The sequence below is a fragment of the Oryctolagus cuniculus genome, chromosome 7, assembly GCF_051225735.1.
Source record: "Oryctolagus cuniculus isolate XC-2025 breed Fujian yellow rabbit chromosome 7, ASM5122573v1, whole genome shotgun sequence".
Classification (NCBI taxonomy): domain Eukaryota; kingdom Metazoa; phylum Chordata; class Mammalia; order Lagomorpha; family Leporidae; genus Oryctolagus; species Oryctolagus cuniculus.
Genome location: NC_142873.1, coordinates 140,772,783 through 140,782,706, shown reverse-complemented (window position 1 = coordinate 140,782,706; position 9,924 = coordinate 140,772,783).

The window sequence follows — 9,924 nt, the reverse complement described above, 5'->3', positions numbered from 1 at the left end:
AATAATTTTAAAACATCACTGCAATTTCTTTGATAGTCTTTCCATTAAGAGATACGTGGGGCAGGCGTTCAACACAGCAGTTGAGATGCCATCTGGGACACCTGAAACGCTGCCACAAAACACACCAAACACCGGAGTGAGGGAGGAGGGTGGGGGAAACCCGATAGGCTGGAGGGAGAGGGTGAGAGAGGGCAGAAAGGGAGAGGGGTCAAAAAAAAAGGTGGGGGGAGAGGGGTCAAGACAGAAAGAGGTTAAGAAAGAGAGAGAGGGACCGGTGCTGTGGCATAGTAGGTAAAGCCACCGCCTGCAGTGCTGGCATCCCATATGGGCACCAGTTTGAGTCCTGGCTGCTCCACTTCTGATCCATTTCTCTGTTATGGCCTGGGAAAGCAGTGGAAGATGGCACAAGTGCTTGGGCCCCTGCACCTGTGTGGCAGACCCAGAAGAAGCTCCTGGCTCCTGGCTTTGAATGGGCACAGCCTTGGCTGTTGCATCCATCTGGGGAGTGAACCAGCAGATGGAAGACCTCTCTCTCTCTCTCTGCCTCTGTCTCTCTGTTACTCTGTCTTTCAAATAAACAAATCTTAAAAAAAAAGAAAAAGAAAAAGAAAGAGAGAGAGGGCATGTGTTCGGGGAAGCATGTCCTGTTATACTCTTGCAGGGGGTAGGGAAGTGGGAACAATGAATCCCATTAGGGTGGGGGTGGAGCTGATGCTTGGGGTTGGGCCATTTGTTCACTTGACTTCTAGCAAGCCAGGCTGGGCTTAGGACTGAAGCTTACTGCACAAGATGGAGATGGGGACCAGAGCCTAAGATGGCCCCCAGGGCTTAAGATGGCACCATGGATAAGACCACACCATTTTACTAACAACACCCATATCCCATAAGCAAGTGCCTGCATTTCAGACCTGGCTCTACTTCTGGTTTCAGCTCCCTGCTAATGAACACCCTCAGAGGCAGTAAGCCGTGCCACACCTGCTGGGATCCCCGCTCCCCACAGGGGAGACCTCGACTGTGCTCAGAAATCCTGGCTTCTGCCTGGCCTGCCCTTGACTGTTGCAGGCATTTGGGAATGAACCAGCAGATGGAAGATCTCTCTCTGTGCCTCTCCCTATCTCTCTCTGTAACTCTGCCTTTTAAATAAATAAAATCAAACTTAAAATATATATAATGCCTATAAAATAGGATATGGCCAGTGAGGTATGTAGCTAGTAGATAGGTATAAAAAGTCTTGCAACTCCCTCTTGGACACACCCTCTCCAACTCCAGCTGCCCTGCTACAAGAGGCGTTTGCCACATGGAGAACTTTTGTGAGGTTCTCTAAAGGACAGTCTCGGGTGAGACCAGGCCTCCAGTGATCCCAGCCTAAGTCCCAGGTCTGTGAGTGAAGAAAATTCCAGATGATCCCAGGCCCCAGCAGTTCAAGTCACCCCAGCCACAGGAGCCTTCACAGCTGAGGCTCCAGACATCATGGAATAGAGACAGCCCTTCCTGCCATGACCTGTCAGACTCCTGACCGTTGGAATCCATGAACATAATAAAAAATAGCTTTCATGGGGCAGCTGTTTGGCCTAGTGACTTAGATGCTGGATGGGATGTTGTATTGTAGAGTCAAAATCAAAATGGAGTAAGTATGGCTAACAGCTAATTGCAGATCTCTTGCTTCTGTACATACTAGCTTTGCTTGTTAAAGGCTAAGGGCGTATCTTGTGAAACTATGTGGGCCCAAATTCCAGGAACTGAGAAAGAGCACAACCCTAAGTTGACAGAAATGGGCCCTGCACTGTTATCTTACGACCATATCTTGGGTTTGTTATTGTTCCTGGGTTTGTTATTGTTAACTGTTATCCTACAACCATATCTTGGGTATGTTATTATTCACTGCACACCAGGGGTTCAAAATTGTGAGCCCTATTGAACAGAATACCATAACAAGCTGTGTAACTCGCTGTTGGGGGGCCACACTTTGGTAAGGAGTGTTCGTCCTGATCGGTTGCCTGGCCTCTCATTTTCAATAAAATTCCTGTGTGATTGTCGCTGGTTTTTGTAATATTCTATTTTAGCTGATGAATGGATGCAACAGTATCCCATATTGGAGTGCCTGACATCAATTTCTAGCTCTGGCTCCTATTTCTGACTTCCTGCTAATGCAGACCCTGGAGCAGGTGATGGCTCAGTATTGGGTCCTTGTTGCCCATTTGGGAGACCTGGACTGAGCTCTCAGCACTCAGCTTCAGATTAGCCCAGCCTCAGCCATCGCGGATGTTTGGGGAGTGAGCCAGCAGATGGAAACTCGATCTGTCTGTCCGCCTCTCAAACTGATAGAAGTTTAAAATGTTAAATAAAATAGATTTTTGCTTTTTTAAAAAAATTATTTGATAGAGTTAGACAGTAAGAGAGAGATACAGAGAGAAAGGTCTTCCTTCTGTTGGTTCACTCCCCAAATGGCCACCATGACTGGAACTACGACAATCCGAAGCCAGGAGCTAGGTGCTTCTTCCTGGTCTCCCATGCAGGTGCATGGGCCCAAGGACTTGGGCCATCCTCCACTGCCCTCCCAGGCCACAGCAGAGAGCTGGACTGGAAGAGGAGCAACCAGGACTAGAACTCGGCACCCATATGGGATGCCAGTGCCGCAGGTGGAGGATTAACCAAGTGAGCCACGGCACTGGCCCGTTTTTGGCTTTTTACACTAAGTTTAGGTTGGTTTATTACACAGAAAGAATAATTGGCACATTCCTTTTATAACCAAATTTCTCTGGAGTTTTCTATTCTTGTCTCCATTTCTTTATCCCCCTCATTCCCCGCTCTAATCTGATTCTCTTCTAATCTGCAAAATAAATATGTTTGGTCGTGTTCCCTGTTTTCTGGCATACAATCCCTAAAATTCTTGGAATCTTGAAAATGATAAGTATTTTTTGTATGCTAATGAGTTGGCTAAAGGCTGCCAGCCCCTAGGTAGCTAGAGGATGGAGAATTTTCTCAGGAATCACCCAGGTAGCATTAGTTGGGACTCCTGAGGCTGGTGCTGTGGCGTAGTAGATTAAGCCTCCTCCTGCAGTGCCAGCATCCCATATGGGTGCTGGTTCATGTCCTGGCTGCTCCTCTTCTGATCCAGATCTCTGCTTGTGGCTTAGGAAAGCAGTGGAAGATGGCCCAAATGCTTGGGCCCCTGCACCTATGTGGGAGACCTGGAAGAAGCTCCTGGCTCCTGACTTTGGATTGGCCCAGTTGAACCAGTGGGTGAAAAGACCTTTCTCTGTCTTTTTCTCTCTTTTGTGACTCTACATCTCAGGTCAATAGATAAAATCTTAAGGAAAAAAGAATTGGGACTCCCAGACCTGCTCTCCAACCTCCAGGGCAGGGAGAGGGACTAAAGGTTAGGTTAGTCAATGATCTGATCAGTCGTGCCTGTGTAATGAATCATCTGTAGAGACCCAATAGGACAGGGTCCTGAGAGCTACTGGATAGCTTTGGGAATTTCCTGGAGGTCGGTGCACCTGTCCACCTCTCCATCTGGTGGTCACTGGTATCCTTTATAATAAACCAGTCAATGTAGGCACCAGCATTGTGGCATGGCAGGTTAAGCTGCTGCCTGCAGTATTGGTATCCCATGTTGGAGTTCCAGCTGCCCTGCTTCTGATCCAGCTCCCTGCTGATGAGCCTAGGATGATGACGAACACCCAGGTACTGGGACCCCTGCGACTCACGTGGGAGAGCTTGGTTTCCGCCTGGCCCAGCCCAGTCTGTTGCAGCCATTTGGGGAGTGAACCAGTGGGTGGAAGATATATCTCTGTCTTTCCCTCTGTCTGTTACTCTGCCTTTCAAATATTCAAATCTCTTTTTTTTAAAGCAAAAAAAAAAAAAAGTAAATAGTAAACACGAGTGTTTCTGAGTTTTGTGCTGTGCTAACAAATTAGTGGACTCCCAGGAGCAGGTTCAGGAGATAAGTGTGGGATTTTGCACTTATAGTGAGTTGATCAGGAGTATAGGTAAAATAACCCATGGCTTGCAGTTGGCAGCCTCAGTAGGCAGTGGTCAGAGACTGAGACCATAACCTGTGGCATCTGAGAGTATCTCCAGGCAGACAGCATCAGAACCAAATACAATTACATGATGCCTGGCTGGTGTCAGCTACAGAATTGCTTGCTGGGTGCATGAGGAACTGGTCCTAAGTCTTCTGTGATGATTGTTGCAAGGGGTCATGGGAGCAACTGAGGTCCTCTCTCTTCACTCTCCCCTGTCTTTCAACCATAATAATGTCCTCTGAAGTCAATGATCTCCATGTTAAACCTAACAGATATTTTCTCTGAGCCTTGTTCTCCCAGCAGTATCTAATACTTTGTCCAATTCTTCTTCCTTGAGATACTAATTTCTTGAGATCTCTAATTTCTACAGCACCACAGTACCCCTTGCTCTGCCTCCCTCTGGTCACTTCTCAGACTCCTTTGCAATTGCACCTTCCTCCAGCAGTCACTAAATGATGGGGCCGTTCAAGACTTGGCCCTGAGCCTTCTCTTCTTTTCTGTTTATATTCTCTCTCCATCTAGATCTATGGTTTTATTTATGCTTAAACTTTTTATTCTTTCACTTTCATTTATTTGAAAGGAAGTGAGACAAAGATAATGATAGAAACAGACAGATAGAGAGCAAGCTTTCATTTTCTGTGTCGCTTCTCCTAATGCCGGCAATAGTCAGGGTTGGACCAGATCAAATCAGGAGCTGGGAACAAATCCATGTCTCCCACGTGGGCTGCAGAGACCCAGATACTTGAGCCATCATGTGCTGTCTCCCAGGGAACACTCAGCAGGAAGCTGGAGTCTGAGGTGAAGGGAGAACTGGAACCCAGGCACTCCGATACAGTGTATGAGCAACCCAAGTGGCCTCCTGACCTCTGTAACCAAAACCTGCCCTAAGAACCACAGTTTTAATTTCCATACGTAGGACAAGGATGACAAAATTTTATCTCAAACAATTTTATCTATTGAGCTCCAGGACATACGCCCGGCTGCCTTCTTACCATTTGTACTAGTAAAGGTTCCTAGTTGCACAGAGACTGGTCTTGGCTGACGTAAGCAGACATTAATATATTAAAAATTCACAGGGCAGGTGTTTGATGTAACAGTTAAAACACCCACATCTCACATGCGAGTGTTTGAGGTCAAGTCCTGGCTCTGCTACCAATTCTAGCTTTCTTTCTTTCTTTCTTTCTTTCTTTCTTTTTTAATTTGAGAGTTTCAGACAGAGGGAGAGAAAGTCTTCCTTCCATTGGTTCACTCCCCAAATGGCCACAACAGTCGGAGCCCTGCCGATCCGAAGCCAGGAGCCAGGTGCTTCTTCCTGGTCTCCCATGCGGGTGTAGGGGCCCAAGCGCTTGAGCCATCTTCCACTACCTTCCCAGGTCACAGCAGAGAGCTGGACTGGATGAGGAGCAACCGGGACTAGAACCGGCGCCCATATGGGATGCCAGTGCCACGGGTGGAGGATTAACCTACTTCGCCACGGCGCCAGCCCCTAGCTTTCTATTAATGCACAACCTGGGAGCCATCTTCCTCTGCTTCCACATTAGCAGGGAGCTAGATCAGAACCAGAGCAGCTAGAATTCAAACAAGTGTTCCAATATGAGATGCAGTGTCTCAGGCAGCAGCTTAACCTGTTACACCACACCAGTCTTTTTCTTTTTTAAAAAAATATGTATTCACTTATTTATTTTCATTTTATTTGAAAGGTGGAGAGATAGACACACATACACACACACAGAGAGAGAAAGAGAGAGATCTCCCATCTGCTGGTTCTCCCCTCCAATGACTGTGGGATGGGACTGGCCAAAGTTATGAGCCCAGAAGTCAATCTGTGTCTCCTGGGTGGGTGGCAGGGACCCACCTACTTGAGCCATCTTCTGCTGCCTCCCCGGTGTGCATTAGCAGGAAGCTGGAATTGAGAACAGAGCTGGACTCCAGCCCAGGCACTTCCCTATGGGATATGGGCTGCCCAAGAGGCATATGCCAAATGCTCACTCCTGAAATAAAAATTAAGAAAAAGTTTAAAGAAACACTGGGAGAACCAGAGTACAAGAGCTGAAAGCAGTGCTAAGCAGCCAGGAATAATAGTCATGTCACTAAACTGGCGACAGTGGATGCTGCCACCAGAAGCGCCGCCACCATGGCACCTGGAGGTATTACTGTCACTATTGCCAGAAAAGGCTCTTTGAGGTTCCTGCTTCATGGTGTCTTCAAAGTCTCCAGTGGGAGCCTCTGATTGTCAAAGTGTAGACCACGTAAATCCATTGCCCTAGCTGCAAGGGATTCTGGGAAACAAGCCACTGGCATTTCCAGATTCTATCACAGAAGGCAGACTCTATCTCCCACCAATTAATCATAAGGATAAGAACTTCTGCAAACATATAAATGAGTTTCAGATAATGTGCATCCAAAAGGAATAAAGATCTCCAAACTGCATCCTAAGGACCTCTTAACCTCAACAGGTCAAGCTGAATTTATTTATTTATTTGAAAGTCAGAGTTACAGAGAGAGAGAGGTGCAGAGGAGAGAGAGAAGTCTCCTATCCACTGGTTCACTCAAATGGGTACAATGGTCAGGGCTGAGCCAGGCTAAAGCCAGGAGCTTCATCCAGGTCTCCCATATGGGTGGCAGGGGCCCAAGCACTTGGATCATCTGCTGCTGCTTTTCCCAGGCCATTAGCAGAGAACTGGATCAGAAGTGGAGCAGGGGCAGTGCTGTGGCAAGTGGGTTAAAGTGCCTGAAGTGCCAGCATCCCATATGGATGCCGGTTCTCGTCCCGGCTGCTCCTCTTCTGATCCAGCTCTCTGCTATGGCCTGGGAGAGCAGTGGAAGATGGTCCAAGTCCTTGGGCCCCTGCACTCACATGGGAGAATGGGAAGAAGCTCCTGGCTTTGGATTGGCACAGCTCCAGCCATTACAGCCATCTGGGGAGTGAACCAGTGGATGGAAGACCTCTCTCTCTATCTCTACCTCTTTCTGTAACTCTTTCAAATAAATAAATCTTTAAAAAAAAAAAAAAAAGAAGAAGAAGAAGAAGAAGTGGAGCGGCCAGGACATGAACTGGCCCCCATATGGCATGTGGGCATCGTAGGCAGTAACTTACCCTAGTATACCTCAGCACTGGCCCCTCAAGCTGGATTTATAATCTTTGTTGCTCTCTGACTCCACAATAAATAAGTAAAACAATTTTTAAAAAGATTTACTGTATTTATTTGAAAGGCAGAGTTACAGAGAGAGAGAGGAGACATAGAGAAAAAAAGTTCTTCCATCTGCTGTTTCACTCCCCAAATGGTCTCAATGGCCAGGGCTGGGCCAAGCTGAAGCCAGGAGCCCAGAGCTTCATCCTCCGCTGCTTTCCCAGGTGCATTAGCAGGGAGCTGATCAGAAGTGGAGCAGCCAGGGCCTTGAACTAGTGCCCACATGAGATGCTGGCATTGCAGCAGGCAGCTTAACCCACTATGCTACAATAAAGCCCAAGGCCCAAATAAAACAAATTTTTTTTTTTTTTGACAGGCAGAGTGGACAGTGAGAGAGAGAGACAGAGAGAGAAAGGTCTTCCTTTGCCGTTGGTTCACCCTCCAATGGCCGCCGCTGCAGCCGGCGCACCGCGCTGATCCTGGCAGGAGCCAGGAGCCAGGTGCTTTTCCTGGTCTCCCATGGGGTGCAAGGCCCAAGCACCTGGGCCATCCTCCACTGCACTCCCTGGCCATAGCAGAGAGCTGGCCTGGAAGAGGGGCAACCGGGACAGAATCCGGCACCCCAACCGGGACTAGAACCCGGTGTGCCAGCGCCGCAAGGTGGAGGATTGACCTATTGAGCCACGGCGCCGGCTCAAATAAAACAATTTTTAAAAATAAGAATCTGGTCCGGGGCCGGCACTGTGGAGCAGAGGGTTAAAGCCCTGGCCTGAAGTGCTGGCATTCCATATAGACGCTGGTTCTAGTCCCAGCTGCTCCACCTCTGATCCAGCTCTCTGCTATGGCCTGGGAAAGCAGAAGAAGATGACCCAAGTCCTTGGGCTCCTGCACCTGCGTGGGAGACCTGGAGGAAGCTCTTGGCTCCTGGCTTCAGATCGGCACAGCTCCAGCTGTTGCGGCCATCTGGGGAGTGAACCAGTGGATGGAAGACCTCTTTCTCTGTCTCTACCTCTCTCTGTAACTCTGTCTTTCAAATAAAAAAAATAGCCCCATTAAAATGTTTTAAAAAAAAGAATCTAGTCCTCATCCAGTCTTTTCTGTATCAGTGAACAGAGCTAAGGTCCACCAAGTTTCACAAACCAAAGGGCTCTTTCTTTCCCTTCATCCCCTATAGTCAAGCTGTTACTTCTGATATTTATCTCCCCACTTCTCTTGATCACCCCACATATATCCATCTGCTCCCTTTCTACCCTAGTTCAAGATTCCATCACCTCTTGGTGGGACCACTGTAATCTAATCTGTCCTCCCTCTAATGTATCCTCCATACAGTCATCTTTTTGAAATGCTTACCTCACATCACACATACCCCGCCCAGCCCGAGACTCATGAATGGCTTCCAGAGTTCCTACCACAGTGCACAGTCCTGGATGATTCGACTCCAACTTACTTTTCCCATCCCATCTCTCCACGCTGTCCCTCCCTGTGCCCTACTGCCTCATCAGCCTTTTATGCTATTGTCCCTCCTACCAAACATCTTTGCACGTTTAGCTCTTACCTGGAAAGCTCCTGACTGCTCACACCTTTGCTTATTGACTGTTATCAACACAACTTCCTCAAGGAGTCCTTCCCCAAACCAACACCCTCTTTCCTAAGACAGGGCTCCTCTTTATCTACAAATACCCTCTCGCAGGACCACACACCTAACCTTCAGGCTTACCCTGTGTTGGTATAGCAGTTAAGATCCCATAGCCCATGCTGGAGTGCTTGGGTTTGCATCCTGGCTCCACTCCAGAATTCCATCTTCCTGCTAATGTGGACCCTGGAGAGGCAGCAGGTGATGGCTCAAGTACTAGGGTCTTTGCCACCCATGTGGGAGATCCAGACAGAGTTCCAGGCTCCTGACTGTTGTAGGAATTTGGAGAGCGAATCAGTGGTTTCTCTTCTCTTCAGGCAAATAAAAAAAACTAAAAAAAATTTTAAATGGGAGTAAATTCTCTCCTTCAAGAATTTGAGCTGAAGAGGTGGAAAAAGAAACAAAACAAAGCAAGAGCTGAAGGGAGTTGACACTGACTAACGGGGCAGCAAGGGCAGAGAGAAGCATGAATCCTGATGCCAGGAGGGCGAAGCTGAAGGGAGAACTCTCAGCATCTCTAAACCGCAACATCGCCAAGTTCCCGTGCTTTAATTCACTAAGGCTAAAATGAAGCTATTTGCCCTGAGAATGGCCAGGTCTCTCTGGGGGAATCCTCAGTGGGCATGGGCATAGAGGTGGCTAGCACCCAGTGATTTTCAAACAGATTTCCCCTGACCTCTTCAGAAGGTGAAGAAATGCACCTAAATTGCAGATCATCTCTGAAAGTGATGCAAAAGTGATCTTAAGAATCAGGTGTGGGCCGGTGCCGCGGCTCACTAGGCTAATCCTCCGCCTCGTGGCGCTGGCACACCTGGTTCTAGTCCTGGTCGGGGCGCCGGATTCTGTCCCGGTTGCCCCTCTTCCAGGCCAGCTCTCTGCTGTGGCCAGGGAGTGCAGTGGAGGATGGCCCAGGTGCTTGGGCCCTGCACCCCATGGGAGACCAGGAGAAGCACCTGGCTCCTGGCTTCAGATCAGCGCAGTGCGCCGGCCGCAGCGGCCATTGGAGGGTGAACCAACGGTAAAGGAAGACCTTTCTCTCTCTCTCTCTCTCTCTCTCTCTCTCTCTCACTGTCCCCTCTGCCTGTCAAAAAAAAAAAAAAAAATCAGGTGTGAATGTTTTGTATGCTTCTTA